The following is a 17,078-nucleotide window of genomic DNA, read 5'->3' as shown; positions in this document are numbered from 1 at the left end:
CTATTTAAAAACTGTGTCATTAGGCGGTGGCGCCCCACATGGTCGCCCTGGAATTCTAAATATATATTTTTTAGTTATTCATATTGCACAGTCGAAATTTATTCGGAATTTCCTTTTTTTTTTTAGCGTTTTAGCGTTTTCTACTATTATATTAGACTAAGACAGCGTGTGTCGAAACCTTTCAAATTCTTCTTTGTGGTTTTTGTGATAAAAGCAGTCCTGTTTACAAATAGCCGTTGATTGTATATATAGTGTACATGTCGTGTTTCGATCATTTGGGTCTTTCTTTGTTACAGCCGAACTTTTTAACACCTCATCACATACGAAAATAATGTATGTACTCGTTTAAAAATGTGAATAATACTTTTCCTAATAATAGTATCCTGCAAATTAGTTGTAAAAAGGTAACAATGCCATTATAATTAATAAAATTAAATTATTATTATTAATTAAGTAATATTATAATAGTAGTAGTATAGTAAGTAGTATTATAATATAATAAGTTATTATTAAGTAAGTATTATAATTAAATAAAAAAGAAATTAATATTGACATTTAATTATTTGATTCAAGTTCCATTTTTTTAACATTTTTTATATTTTCTGTAGCCATTCCGTGATCGATACAAGTGCTGCTATCTATCAACTATATCGATTTATCGACCGAAAGATCTTGCAATAAAGATGTGTTTGTACCGCGTAACTCATTTTCAAAAAGAAAATAAGATTAAATAAAATAACGGTATTGTTGTAAATACCGTAATAAACCGCAACATTCGTATAGTTTTAACGAGCAAAAAAGTTCTTAAAATTGACGGTTTGATTCGTTCTTGGAATTTTTGCAGGAGCCGAAGGTGTCGCAGAATAAAAACAAAATGTCTGAATTCTTAATTCAGAAACATAATAATCTGTGAAAATCGCAATCGGAACGCAAGATTAGAGCCGAGACAATGCGATCGCACGATGAAAGTTAACAGAGCAACGTTTCTGACTCACTCGGACAATTGTGTACCCGTCGCGCGTTACACATAGGTTATATTGCTCTTATATTTCTTGCCGCTGCGAGCGTATGTCGTCACGATGGAAACGGCAAGAATCATTCGCGCAATCGTCGTGGACTGTGTCGCTTGTAATCAGAGAAACCGGTTAATCGTGCAGCTGTGCTGGACCACGGTTGTGTTTTGTATCCCGCACCAAATACCTAAAACCAGTTTGAGCATCGCCGCGATAATATTTATAGGCATATGGAATGATAATTTCCATTTTGTAACGGTGCAACATCGTCTTCGGGACCTGCAGCTCGAACCTTCTCAATTAATTATTTTTTTTACGCGCCTTTTTAATCCGACGCGAAGATTCAGAACGGTGGCGGAAAACACGACGCAGTTTTCGGAATGAAATTTTGCAGTTTATAAAATTCGTAATATTTAATATGTAATATTATAATATTATTATTAATAATATAATATAATATAATATAATATAATATAATATAATATAATATAATATAATATAATATAATATAATATAATATAATATAATATAATATAATATAATATAATATAATATAATATAATATAATATAATATAATATAATATATTATAATATAATAATATAATACAATATAATATAATATATTATAATATAATAATATAATACAATATAATATAATATAATATAATTATACAACAAATTCACAGAATTCGTGCAGAATAGAAAACATATGTAACATAATACAAGGAAACTGTAAATTATATGAATCATACGGTTCATTGTAATATTCGCTACACGTGTGCTATATTAATTACATAATTATATGTATGTATATGTGCTTCAGTTAAAAGAAATTTCCAAGAGATTCAAATCATTCGGTCGAATGTTATAAAATCTGTTTTAGTTCTAAAAAATGTCCAAATATTAAATGTTCGCTTAAATTTCAAGCGATCGACTGTGTGTGTGTAAAGCAGAAGAGGAAGAATATAGCGATGCCTCTGCTGCGGTTAAAAAATCGGATGAGTTCGATACGACAAAGCTTAAACGTACACGCAACACCGAGAAACGCGCGATCCGTTTTCACGGTGCTTTCAGGCCACGTGTATCTTGTACCAACCTTTGTGTGGCGTAGCCTTTGTTACCGGACCCCATGAAAGAAACATGTTTCTTCGACAACGCCAAGCAAATTGCAGAAAATGCCGCATCAACGGCCACCGACGGACCAAAGTGAACACGTGTATCCTTTTGTGTTCAAGCCTGTAACGCGAGAGGGAAATTTTTTAAAGGATCCCGAGAATCGCGTTTCATCAGGTTTGATTAAAATCGCCGTAATTGAAAACCACTGGAAGCTCCCGAGAAAAATCGTTGCGGTTTCACAATTGAACGCATTAATGGCCTGCCCATGGTGTCGAAGGAAAGAAATCATGCCGTAGGAAATTCTCTTACATGGAAACGAAATTGTTCTGTTTATTTAATACACGATATATACGCTGGTTGCGTATATCGTGAATTTAATAAATATTCTGAATTTATATATATAATTATTATATAATTATTATATAATTATATATAATTATATATTATATATATTATATATTATATATATTATATATTATATATATTATATATAGTTACATATTTGAATTTAACAATATTTGAATATATTGTTAAATTATTGTTATGAAACTATTAAACATATTTGAACATATTGTTAAATTATTATTATGAAACTATAAAACATATTTGAACATACATTCAAATTATTACTATGACCTTATTATTAAACACGCTCATTTTTCAATGAATTTGAAGAATCTCAGCCCTAGGAACTAAATGGCTATTTTTAGATAAAATGTTCAGAGATCCAAGATTCTATGTTCGTTGCAAGAATTACTCGAGAGGGTGCGAGCAACGGCACACGGAACGGTATTTAATAATAACAGCGACTGACAATGACTCGCTATTATCGTGCACACGTAATTTCCACTTGTGCGTGTGTATGGTTAAGTCCGTAGATTTTGCGTCGGTTCATTGAAATCGAACATATTCCATACGATTTATGTCATGCAACGTGAATCTGTATGGAACATGTACGCGGCAGAATTATTCATTTTCTATTCTTATCGGCTGAAACGGTTTAATGAAAGCTCGCAAGATTCTTGAAAAATTCAACTCTATCGAAATGCTATTTATTCTAGAATGACTAGTATTATGGAGGGTGGGGGGGGGAGAGTAATGTCGTTCTGCGTCCATCGATATTCGTTCGTCGTTCATCGGCTCATCACGTACTTCTAAGTCGTGCCAAAGACATTTTAAGATCAGAATGATTTTCAGAGTATTCTTTGAAATAATTAAATCTTAAATTTTCCTTTTCGCTATTTACGGTGAAAAACGGCCAGCCGAATACCAGAAGATCTACGGTAATGTCTCCCTTACTGACGCTCAGGTTGTCCGCAAAAATGGATATTATTATATAACTATAAATATTATATTATATATTATATTATAACTATAAAAATAAACCGCAAGCCTCGAATAATCGTATCTCCTCTTACCATATTGTCCATTATTCTGATCAATCTGGGCGTCAATTAGAGAGACATTACTGTAACTCGAGCGTCAGTAAGGGAAACATTACTGTACGTATCCGGCATCGCACGTTTTTCGAGTTTCACAAGGGTGGGAACGCGACAGCTGCTACGAAAAACATTCGCGACAATATCCAACTATGACGAAGAAATTAGATATTGTCACAATTAATTTATTGTTAAACTGTCATTAAAATAATTAATGTCGGCGAAGAACGAATATAATTAGCAGTGTTTCTTTAAAAATCAGTTTTGAAGAAAAGATCAATTTCAGAAGGATTGAAAATGGCGTTCGGCGAAGGAAAGGAAAATTTCTGGAGAAATTCGGACGCATTTATAGCATTTATAGGGAAGCAATGCCAACTGTCGAAGAAGCGTTGGTCAAAGCTTCCCTCGCGTGAGTGTATATTGCACACGCTGTTCGCCGTTATTATTCGCCATTGTTGTGCTCTCCTTTTTCGCGAAAGTACATATTGTTTGGTCGAAGCGCTCGTGTTTCCGGTTGCGTGCTAGATTGGAACTTAACCCTGTGTTTAAGCGTGCGCGGCTCGATTCACAGGAATTTCTGTCATTTGTATCGCGTAGCACGTTGAGATCGGAGCGAGTTTAACTGTGAACAAAGTGCGAGTTTTTTTGCGGCTGCGTTCTTTTTCTGTCTCTTTTTTTTTTTGTATTAACGATAAAATTATCCGAGCAGTTCGAAGCGATCTACTTTTCGATTTTTAGGTAAAATTATGAGGATGTAGAATGTTTCTTAATGTTCAACGAGATTCTTATTTCTTATTTGCACACGTTTTCGCCTATTGTACTGTTTTAATATTCAATACAGTATAATAATTTATAATTCGGAACAGTAATAATTTTATAATTTAATTTTATAATTTATAATTTAAACCAGTAATTTAAACGTTTCAATTCTAATTTGTTCCTAATATCGATTAAACCGAACTAAAAATATTGAAATAGATAAATACGAAGTTGCTGGATAAACAAAAATTATATAAAAATTATATAATTATATAATGTAATTACTTATTTGTTTTGTAGCGGATAGATCGACCGATTCTCAAGTTCCTGATAAAAATGTTGTCGGAGCGTCGAAAGAAATGTTTTCACGTTTGCTCGTTTCGCTGCGGAAAATTTGCATAAGCTCGCGTGAACGGCATCGACGATTCGTTCAAAAAGGCGGGGACGATGGGAAGGGACGAATCATCGTGTTCGCAGCCACTCGCGACAGTGCCCTCGGGAAAGCCGTGGTGTAACGGAGGGAACGAAACAGAATCGGAAATGAAAGAGCTTCTAAGCGACCCGGTATGCACATATGATCCGGCCGATAGAATTTCTTCAGACGCCTGCATGTGTGTACGTCGTCCATTTCGTTTAGAATGTGGACTACCGGAAATTTGCAGTTAAGAGCTGCGTTCCTTGCAGGGTCCGGTGCCGCACGGAAAACACCTTCGTTCGTGCGATCGTTAATTAACCCCTCGACGAAAATGTAATTCTCGATGCAGCTTCGACTGGGCTTTAATCTGACCTGTTGAGTGAATTTTAATTGCCGAACGGTGCGATCACGTTTCATTTCATATTAACGGGAGCAATGTAATCGATCGCTATTATATTTGCGTGTTATTGTCGTGTTACACATAAATATAGTAAATTCTTCCTAATTGACGAATTCGAATTGTGCAGAGAAATGGACAATTTGGGAAAAGAAGATACGATTGTTCGAGCCTTGCAACACGGTTTCTTTTTTTTTTATAGTTTAGGGTGTCCCGAAATTATGGTATTTGCGGGAAATGTGGGGTTCCTGAGGTGATTCGAAGCAACTTTTTCCTTTACAAAAATTCTCTCCGAGGCACCGTTAACGAGTTATTAACGAAAAAGCAGTGACCAATAAGAATCGAGTACGGCTGATGCGAGGCGGCCCAGCCAACGAGCGCGCGAAGCCCAGTCCCGCTGATTGGCGCGGCCGCTTAGCGCCAGTCGTGCGCTCGCCCCTCATTGGTCATTGTTTTTCCTCGATAATATATTCGAATTAAATTTAACTCCTTTCGATACACTCAAGCAGTATGACTCATCACGTATCCTATACGTATATTTTTAATCGAATTAATATATTAATTATTATATAATAATAATATATTATTATTATAATAAATATATTATACTATTATAAATATAATAAAATAACTAATTATAAATATAACTTTATACTTAAATATCTCAATTTAAGCATGAACGGACTCAGGCCACTTTCAAAATAAACGGCTCAATGATTCGAACTCGACATCCGTTATCTTTCGGGCGGCTTAGATATAAATAAAATAAAAAACACGCACGAATTTTCCACGGAATTCTAAACAAAAGACACCCGCAGCAGGTATATCGTTATCAGCGATTTCGTGTGGCGCGTTTCGCCGTGTTTCGCCGGGCGATAACAGTGCCGGCGGTACCTGAGAGCAGCCAATGAAAGAGCCCGCCGCGGCCGTCGACCATCTTGCGCGGCTCCGCTTTCGAGTACGGAGTCGCGTGGCGGCGAGGTTCGGCTTGCAGTGTACTCCGACTGCCGAGCGGTGACTGACTGACTCTGGTCTCGTGGCCTCGCCGCGGCTTCCAACTAATGGTTCAACGTTGTGATCCCATCAGTTCGTGCCTTTTCTTTCCCATCGGAGATATACAAGTGGAAATACAACGGCCAAAAAACACCGATTAATTCCGTCCGCTACGTATATCGGTCCCGTCTCGTTCGATTAATCTTACCGGTGTTCAACTTTCGGCGGCTGTCATCTTTTCTCGATTCCGACGCAACTCGACGCGCGCGTGTGTTTACGTTGCCCGGAAACTGCGCGCGCGAGGATCCTCCGGCCTTCGTCCTCGCCCTAGCGGATGACAAGTTCGTAATCGAACACGCCCGGCGAATTGTTAGTGTTTAGACGAATCGCGGCGCGGCGCCGGATGTCAATTTTTGTGCGACAGCGCGACTGGATATCCGCGCGCATTTCGCGCGCTGCTACGTTGTGCATCGCTCACCGTAGACAAGTTTGACTTTGATCGATAAGTATACAGTGAGATCGACGAAAGGATTTTTCCAAGAGGATCCAGACACGCTCTGTTGGACCCATGCTGCGTGACACGAAGGTAGTAGATTGTTCGATGTTATTGCATGGGGGGGTTAAGTTTCTTGTTTTTTTGGGGGGGGGGGGGTGAGTTGGATAGTTGTTTACGTGCTGTTTAAGCAATTTTATCTTCTGTGGAAGGAACAATATATAAGTCGTTTATTTTGAAAGTGGCATAAGTCACTTTTTTTTTTAATGGAGAGATACCGTTCAATTGTAATTAGTGTTACCATTAACTCGATTTTGTTTGAAAAAGTGACTTATGCCACTTTCAAAATAAACGGCTCATATGGTGTAAGGACTTCCGTTTTTTTTTTTTTTTGAGGAAATGTTGAAGGAGTTTCAGTTTTCGATCGTCAGTTATCTCGATAAGTAGTTTTGCGGATTTGATGCGTTTATGGCAACAGTGGTTGGGTTAAATACGAAAGTAAGAAGACGTCGGGAGAATTTGAGAATATTTTTATGTTGTTATATTGACATAACGTTTTCAAATTATTGGAATAGAGAAAAGGCTTATTTTACAATAGTTAATATTCTTCACAAATTCAGGTGGTAAATTATTTACTAAATTACTTTGTAAACTGGATGACAAATCTTAATTTACAGAAAATATATAATTTCATTAAAAATTGATTTAAATGATTTCATTATGACATTTCGTCTGACTGTTCATAATAATACGTTCATAATAAACGAACCAATAAACTAAATGATATATAAATTAACTTATATATATATATATAAATATATATTAAGTTAATTAACTTAATTATATATTAATTAATATAATAACAATTATATATTATTATTATATATATAATTTAATTTTAATAATATATAATACATAATATATAATTAAGTTAATTAACTTAACATATATTTGTATATATAAGTTAATTTGACGAATCGAATTATTTCGAAACGTGAACAATTTGTAGAATTTCTAGAAAAATTTTTACAATTTCGAGTGGAAAGGGTTAGATAGCGATAATATTTACCGAACACGTGCACGATCTTGTCGAACGTCTTGTTTGAAATATTATGCGAACGAACAACGGTTTTTTTGTTTTTTCTACTGAAAACATACAAATTGGCACGGAGGCGTTACATCACGATTTGCAAATTGCCCGACAGCAGTCCGCGTTGACAAACGACCTTCGTCACGCCGCGCGACAACCGACGCATCTTTGACAATAAAGAAAGCGTGTCGCGCAGGCAACTTGTAATTGCAACTAGCACATTCGGCACAGCAGGACGATCTTAGCCGATTTAACCTTGCACTTTCGTCCAAGGTGCTCCGGATCCGCTCCTCCGCCGCGATTTTCGCGCGCGCGCTCTTCGATTCCTCGTTTTTTTTTGTTGCGACTTTCGCGTTGACGGCGCGCCGTTGACATTATCGAAATGCTATTCGCAGCGACATCGATTTTATCTGCGCGAAAGGTGTTCTTTCACTTCGTTCAAATGTTGGAAAATATTTTTCGTTGATTTCCGTGCGATTGGAGACTCTTTTTATAATATAATTATAATTATGTTATAATAGTAATACTGTTATAATTATACTATTATTATAATTATATTATAGTAGTGATACTATTATAATTATATTATGATTATATTATTATTATAATTATATTATAGTAGTAATACTATTATATAAGTATTATAATATAATACTATTATATATAGTATTATATTATATAGTAATACTATTATAAGAATTATACTATTATAATTATATTATAGTAGTAATACTATTATAAGTATTATAATATAATACTATTATATATAGTATTATATTATATAGTAATACTATTATAAGAATTATACTATTATAATTATATTATAGTAGTAATACTATTATATTATTTGAAAAAATGTAAAAAAGTAGAGATTTTTATTTTTCTGTCATTCCAAGTAATAGGAAAATTAGAAAAAAGAAGAATTCACTCCAGTCATCGTGTCTAGTAGACTAGTCCCTCTATCATCTAAAAAAATATTCAAGTCATTTAGTTCGGTTTAAAAAAACAGTTATGATTGCGTTTAGAAAGGTGTGTACGAACACTTTCGTGACTCGCTATGTATAATAATATTGTCAGCACGAATGATTTAACTTTCTCGAATCGTAGAAGTTGCTGCAAGAAGATTTGGTTCGCTCGCGATGCGACGTCAGCAAAGAGTTTTATTTTTATATCCGTATGAAGAGCTCTGTCCGTCATAATGATTGACGCGATAATCAAAGTGTCGCGAACGAGTTTGCCGACGAGTTTGATGCTTCGGTTTCAGTTTTCTTCTTTCATCTGAAATTGGACTATTTATAACATCACCGGACTGCGAATACGATGCGTTTATGACAAAAATAAACGCAGATATCGTTCTATTTAATTTCAACTTATTACGATTATTGCAAAAGAAAAACGAAATATTTATTTAATTATTATATTACGTTACATTACGTTACAATTACATTACAATTACATTACAATTGCATTACAGTTGCATTACAATTGCATTACATTTGCATTACATTACAATTACATTTACATTACAATTACATTTACATTACAATTACATTTACATTACAATTATATTTACATTACAATTATATTTACATTACAATTATATTTACATTACAATTACATTTACATTACATTTACATTATATTACATTATATTATATTTATATATATGTTCCTTAATATAATATTCCTTATCAATGCAAAGTAAATTGAAAATTAATATAGACTCCTTTTACTGTTTTACTTACACAGATTTTTAACTTTGAAATATCTGTTAAAAAATAGACGTTCCTCCAAAAATTGTGAACAACAGTGTTGTTCTTCATGTTTCTTGACAAAAGTTCACAATTAAAAATCAATCGTTAAATTCAATCCCTTGTTGTATTCGACGTGATCTAATAATAAACGTAATAACGCGGCGAGCGCATTGTAACGGCGCGGATTGCAAAATGTAAACGCATTCGGAAAGTGGAAATCGGTCGGCAATTGTGTCCAGAAGCGTGGTATGTTTTTAATTTTTTTTCTTTCTTTTTCTTTTTTACTCCATTGTCGAGCGACGAATTTCGTCAGCGGACAGATTCGAAAGACCCACACACACGTTATTGTTTCCCGGCGAGAACAATGAACCGTTTACCGTGTTCGACACTGCACTTTTTTTTTCTCCTTTCTGTCGCATGCGCACGCGAGACGCGAAAGGGAGAAAACGCTTCGAAGGCCTTTTGCAAGGCTTATCTTGCGTGCGATGCATCTGTTTACGCACACACGGACGTAACAAGCCGGTCTGTGAATCATATCGATAATAATACCTCCGACTTTATCCTTAGCCAAATATAAATTTGACTCGGTGCACGTGGAAACGGATATGCGAAAAATTGCGCTACTCGCCGTTGAAGTCTACGATCGAAGTTTATAGGATAGCAACGAAATATACCTGTATAGTATTCTGTATGTCTATAGTGTATATTATAACTCTGTACATGTTATTTAAAACTTTAACCTATCCTATTTATTAGTTTGTTTATATGTCGCAAAAATTTATATATAAAGTAGTATATAAATTTTAAATTAGTATAAATTATAAATTAGTATATAAATTTAAAGTTAATATAAATTATAAAGTAGTATATAAATTTAAAATTAGTATAAATTATAAATTAGTATATAAATTTAAAATTAGTATAAATTATAAATTAGTATTTATATACTGTTTATATACTATACTACTATTTATATACTAATTTATAATGAATTTTAAATTTATATTTAAAATTCATGTTAAATCTCCCTAAAAGCTTGGAGACAAAAATGGAGACAAATTTCGACATTTTTACTGATATTTAAACAGAAACAAAAGAAACGATATATTTGTATATTTCTATTATCTATTAATTGCAACATAGAAATATGATATTTTGTTAAGTTTTTGTTTAAATATACTACATACACATATGCTAGTTAAGCCTGGCTTAGAATTACACGAGATTCGATGTCGATGTTGAAATAAATATCGACGAAATAATTCTCCAAAAAATGACAGAAACTCGTTTCGTCATTGCGCCCTATTCGCATGGGACACCCGGTACATTGAAATTAATCCCACGACGGTATACCGGGTAACGTATGTTTGTGCTGCCGATATCTGACAGATCCTTCTCATCGCCGCTATCGTGCGATTTAAATGTTTGCCACTGAAACGCTCGATAAGCTCGATTCGATCCAGCTCGGATACGGTCTAACGGAAGCAACAATGCGAATTCCGCGATATACAGGGTGTATATACAGGTTGTCCCGGTATTATGGTATTTCCGAGAAACGAGAGATTTCTGAGGTGATTTGAAGCAACTTATTCCTTTACAGAAATGTTCTTCGAGGCATCGTTAACGAGTTATTAACGAAAAACGCTGGACCAATGAGAGAGATCGCGTACGGCTGACGCCACGCCCCCGCGGTCACCGCCGCTGCGTCGGATGGCCGGCGCGACGCGGCACTGACCTCAGGGGCGGAGCGTTGGCCACACTCGCGCTCCGATAGGTCCACGTTTTTCGTGAATAACTCGTGAACGAAGCCTCGGAGAAAATTTTTCTAAAGGAAAAAGTTGCTTCAAATGATCTCAGGAATCTCTGATTTCTCGGAGGTACTATTATTTTAGGACACCCTGTATGTACGTGTATTAATGAACGTCTGGTAGCTCGAGTTCGCTGCGAAAGTAAAAAAAAGTAAACTATGGGAAGTTCGCAGGATGCGCGAATTAGCCGGCCGTTTTGCGTGATAGGTCACCGGATGCATTCCGCGGCGAACGTATCTTCCTCCGCGAGCTTCTCTCGTTATGGTATTCGCTGTGCAACTATGTATTCAGTTCTCTGATAGTTAGTTGATCGTACTATTTGATCGTTTCTGTTTTATTTTCTCGATATTCTCCTTTTTGCTACTTTTGCTTACTTCGATGCTTGCGCGTCGACTGCTGCGCGAATTCTTTAACGTTTCGCAGAAATATTTAATATTCTTTTATTTCACTCGTCGGCGAGTTAGTGTTATTTACAAATTATGCTATCTTTATGCTAAATAATTGTGCTAAATAAATAAATGTTGAACAGGGTAACCATACTTTTCAATTAATTCTCAGCTTGTAAAAAAAAAGATGGACAGTTTGGGAAAAGCATCTACGATTGTCCGAGCCACGCGGTTAAATTTTATAGTTATTAACAATCGACGACTATAAAAACGAGCCGCGAGGCTCGAATGATCGACGATAATTATGCACAACGATTTGATTGTGATGAAATTAAAATTGAAACGTTAATTCGCACGACACCGATCGCATTTTTAACATTCTTACGTTTCGCGAGTCCTGATAAAATTACGAACATAACAGGCGCAATATATTTAGGTACAGAAATTAATGTTCAAGGTCGAGCAAATAATTCAGAAATAAATAAGATAAATAAAATCGATAAATGGCTCGATTTTTTTTCAAAGCCATTTATTAAATTGCATCTACTACTTAATTTTCCAATAAACGCATAAAATCCACGATCCAGTCATTATTACCGAGCAATCTTCATCAGCCGTCGAGCTGATGCCGAAATCACGACAAAGGGTTAACGAACCCGTGGCCGTAAACGTAATTCTCGATTTAAGCGGCGAATCGCGAGTGTGCGCGAGAACCGGTGAATGGAAGTCGGAAAGCAAAGGCGAGACAGACGACGGTCCACGTGAATCGTATAGAAGAAAAGAAAAGGGTAGTCGAATTTTGATTCGCCGCGGGAGGCAAAAAGAGTTACGTAGCCGGCACGCACACACATAAAACTGGTCGTCGGTGCGTTTAAATCTAGTCTGGCCAGGCTATTCAGACCACGGCGTGTGTCGTTCCACCTTCCAAACACGGTTCTGACTCAACGCCGAGATTGTTTTTGGGCAAAGAATCTCCGCAGAGGCTCCGCTCCGGCCGTCTTAGACTCTGAGAGACGACGCCGAGAGACGCGACGAGACGCGGCGAGACGCCGAGGGTCCCCGCGGCTCGTCGCGAGTCGCCCACCCACGCATCGCCTCCGGCTACTCGTACAAGGTACCGAGGTACACACCGGGTGTCGGGAAAGTGCATCAATCGGCGTCGCTGGAATTGCCCGTCTACTTAGGCCGTGTATGCTACTAGACGCGGCGTGTGTATAGTGCGTGTATAGTAATAATAAATAATAATGATAAATAATAATAAATAACAACAAATAATAACAAAACCAAAAAATAACAACGAATAGCAAATAACAACAAATAACAGCAAATAGTAACAAATAATAACAAATAATAATAACAAAAATAGAGACGTCCATTTTACGTCCATTTTACGCCCCAAAATGGACGCCTTTAAGTCGTCTCTGTGCTATCCGAGTCACATATATCATATCAGCATGGCTTATGCATCTCGGTCATACGTGACGTCACATAGATGGTTTATCCTTGTCTCTAGTAACATACATACATACATACATTATCTGAGATGACTCTGGCACAGCTTATACATCTTGCTCGTGTTTGACGCGTCGCGTCGATGATTTTATCTTTGCTGAAAGAAAATTATCCGAAGCTGTGACTACGTATAAGTAGTGTCTATGTTTAAGTAGTGTCTCTGTAAGAAGTGTCTATGTATACGGTCTAAGCCTGGCAGCACTCCGGACGGCGAGACCGACGTGGGATAGGTCCGGGGCGATTTTAATACGCGATATTATTCAACCGCCTTCGAGCTTCTTCCGCGAACCCAGTCATCCTTCCCTCATTCACGTCCCTTCCCTGTTTGAACAGCTGACTGGTTTTAATTCGCCCACCCGGGGCGGGCACTGCTCTGTCCTTGTTTCATGAAACATTAACTCCGAAATTTTCTATCGCGACCGGATTTAGGGCGTGTTAAAGAGAGCCGAGCCGCCCCGGGCCGCCGATTGATAATGCCATCGATTTCGAATTAAGTCGCTTAAATTCCGCATTTACGCCGTTTCCGGATTGCGAGACGTTTTTGGGACACCCTGTATAATATGATAATAATATATGTAATATATAATGTAATTATATATAATTTAATAATATAATATATATGTATAATAATAATATACATAATATGTAATATGATTATATATAATAATATATATAATATATAATAATATTTATATTGTAATAATTATACAATATATGTATAATACATATAATATAATAACTAATAATATAACTAATGTTAATATAATATAATAACTAATAATATAGCTAATTTTAATATAATATAATAACTAATACTATAACTAATGTTAATATAATATAGTAACTAATAATATAACTAATGTTAATATAATATAATAACTAATAATATAGCTAACATTAATATAATATAATAACTAATAATATAGCTAATGTTAATATAATATAGTAACTAATAATATAACTAACGTTAATATAATATAATAACCAATAATACAACTAACGTTAATATACCATAACAACTAATGTTATTATATAACGTTATTTTTATAGAGTATTATTTATTTTTCATACAAACATATTATATATTTTTTAATATAAACATATCACATATTTCTAACAAAAAACATACGTATCGTTCACGCAGCCCTGTTTCTTTCTGTTGTTTCGAGCGTTGCAACGCGTCATGGGAAACGCGAGACGCGGGGACCGGCGAAACAAATGGCGTATCGAAGTGGCGCGGATGCGAGCGAAATACGTACATACATTAAACGTGCGAACGCGCGAATGAAAAACGGTTCGTGTTAGAGAAAACGCGCGCGTACCGCAATAGAAACTTCGTTCGCGGAGCCACAGACGACGCGCCGGTAAAAAAAAAAGAAAAAAGCCACCGACGCGCGGTCGGTTCGATTACGATCGCGGTGGAGCGGCGAGGAGCGCGGGAGGGTCCGATCGAAACGTTCTCGAAACACTTGACGCTTTGTCGAACTTTTTTACGCCGCGTGAAAGCTTGAACAGTCGAACGAGAAGATACCCACTTCCGAGCGGCGCGGCGCGGCGCTCAAGTTATTTCCATCTTGCGTGCGTTTATTCCGGTGGAATGGAATCCATATTTGCTGCGCGGAGTTCCATCGACTTTTTTCTCCGGTTTTCGGCGAACCCCTTGGGAACGCGATTCCGCTGAAATTCGCCGGGCAGACCTTCATTTCGAATCGTTCGAATAAATATGAAAATAATTCGCGATCTCCCGGTCGCGAATTTACGGATCATTTTTTCGGCGCAGGTTTTGCTCTTTAAACTCACACTTTTTGGAAATTATAATGTATTAACTAATAATGTATAACTAATGTTAATATAATATAATAACTAACAATATATAAAATATATTAATATAATATAACTAATGTTAATATAATATAATAACTAACAATATATAAAATATATTAATATAATATAACTAATGTTAATATAATATAATAACTAACAATATATAACTAATGTTAATATAATATAACTAATAATGTATAATGATAATAATATATATTATAATGATATAATAGCTAATGTGTATGTGTGTGTGTGTGTTAATATAACGTTGTTGCCGTATTTAATTATTATTATATTTATTATTATTATTATTACATTACTGTATTTAAATTATTAAATTTAAATATAGTAATATAATAATAATAATAATTAAATTATTAAATTTAAATATGGTAATATAATAATAATAATAATAATAAATATAGTTATTATTATTATATGTATATTGAATAATAATTATAAATGAAAAAATGCGGTGACTTCGATAATAATACAATAATTTAGATTATTACCAAAGTCACCGCTTTTTTTCAAATCAAACCGAGCATTTTTCAAATGAAAATTCGCCCCTTTGTGCTGCCCTTTGAATTAGATCCACGTTTTCGCGAAGCAAATGCAATAAAACCCTTTTACTCTATTTATTAAGATCGATAGAAAAATTCACTCGAAATTAACGAAAACTTTCCAATCAACTCGAAACAACAATTTTTTAACCTCGTTCGATGAAATCTTTCGCGCGCCGTATCGATCGACTGTCCAACACGTTCGAACGCAATGATCAAACGATTCTCCACCGGATCTGTGACGTATGTCGCGTCGCACACGCGTGTCACCGACTCGATCATTTCGAAAAAAAAAAAGAAAAAAAGTAGTGATACGACCGCGTCGGCCTTACGGAGAATTAAAAATGATCGCCCGGGGGCTCGATTACCGGTCCGTTGTTCCGTTCGCAATTCGCGGCCCGCGATTCACGATGTCGCGACAAAGGCTGCAAAAGACTGCAATCTTCGAATGGTACGAGGAGAAGATCGTTGTTCACAGAAACGCGGAATGGAAATGGATTGAAACGTTAATTCTGATCCGGGGCACGAGTTGGATCGTAAATCGTGCGGTGGGTCGTCTTAGGGAACCGCGAAGTGACTATACAGGGTGTCCCAGGTTTTAATGTTCAAACTTTGTTAGTGTATTCTATGGCACAAAGTAAGAAAAGAATGTGATGGAAATGTGAAAACGTAAATGTCGTTACTCGGCGTAGAAAAATATTCGCGTGAACCATAATGCATCGGAACAGCGTCCGTAAAGTGGTAAAGTGAAAGATACCACGTTTCGCCTATTTAGGAGATCGTACATACTCACGACGTTGTGATTATCCGTCCGGTAAAGGATTTTGACCGTGACAATACCGAACATGGAAGGGCAGTGTGTCGTGCCAAAAGACCGGGCCGGAAGTGCCGTCTGGCGCGATGGCTTTTCGCTCCACTGATTTCCTGTTTCTTCGGGGTCTTCGTTTTTCTTCGGAGCGTTCTGCGGCGACGCACGTACGGGCGTACGTGGTACGTACGTATACGCCGCCGCATCTCCGTTTTCTGTGCCGCATATCCGTTCTCTGTGCCGCATATCCGTTTGCCCCGCCGCCGCATCTCCGTTCGCTGCGCCGCATTTCCGTTCTCTGCGCCGCATTTCCGTTCTCTGCGCCGCATCTCCGTTCTCCTCGCCGCATATCCGTTCGCCCCGATCGCTGCATCTCCGTTCTCTGCGCCGCATCTCGACTTATAATAATTGTAATATAATGTAAATAATAATTATATATAATACACTATAAATAATGATTTTATATTATAATATAATATAATAATTAATGTTCTTCAATTATTATACATTATTATTATTGTTCCAAAGGAGCATTATGTCAAAATACATACTAATAAAATTGAATTGAACAAATTTCTTCTTTCTGCTGTACGAACGCTTTCGAGGGCAGCTGTAGTTTAAAAAAAATAGCTATTCTTTCAAGATATTTCAGTGCACATTTCATTGAAATTTACTAAAATAGTTCAAAAGTTATAACAACGTGTTGCA

General features: G+C 36.0%; 1 protein-coding gene across 1 annotated transcript in view; it reads left to right on the top strand.

Moving 5' to 3' along the window:
- Window positions 1-6,120: 6,120 nt before the first annotated feature.
- ec (ubiquitin specific peptidase echinus) overlaps window positions 6,121-17,078 on the top strand; it is a 120,709-nt gene continuing 109,751 nt past the window's right edge. Inside the window, exon 1 of the mRNA XM_033477909.2 lies at window positions 6,121-6,719. The gene's annotated coding sequence lies outside the window, so the exon portion shown is untranslated. The remainder of the gene's footprint in view (window positions 6,720-17,078) is intronic.

This window comes from Megalopta genalis, chromosome 9 (genome assembly GCF_051020955.1).
Source record: "Megalopta genalis isolate 19385.01 chromosome 9, iyMegGena1_principal, whole genome shotgun sequence".
Lineage (NCBI taxonomy): Eukaryota > Metazoa > Arthropoda > Insecta > Hymenoptera > Halictidae > Megalopta > Megalopta genalis.
Note: the sequence above shows the minus strand (reverse complement) of the source record. Positions and strands in the feature narration are given on the sequence as shown.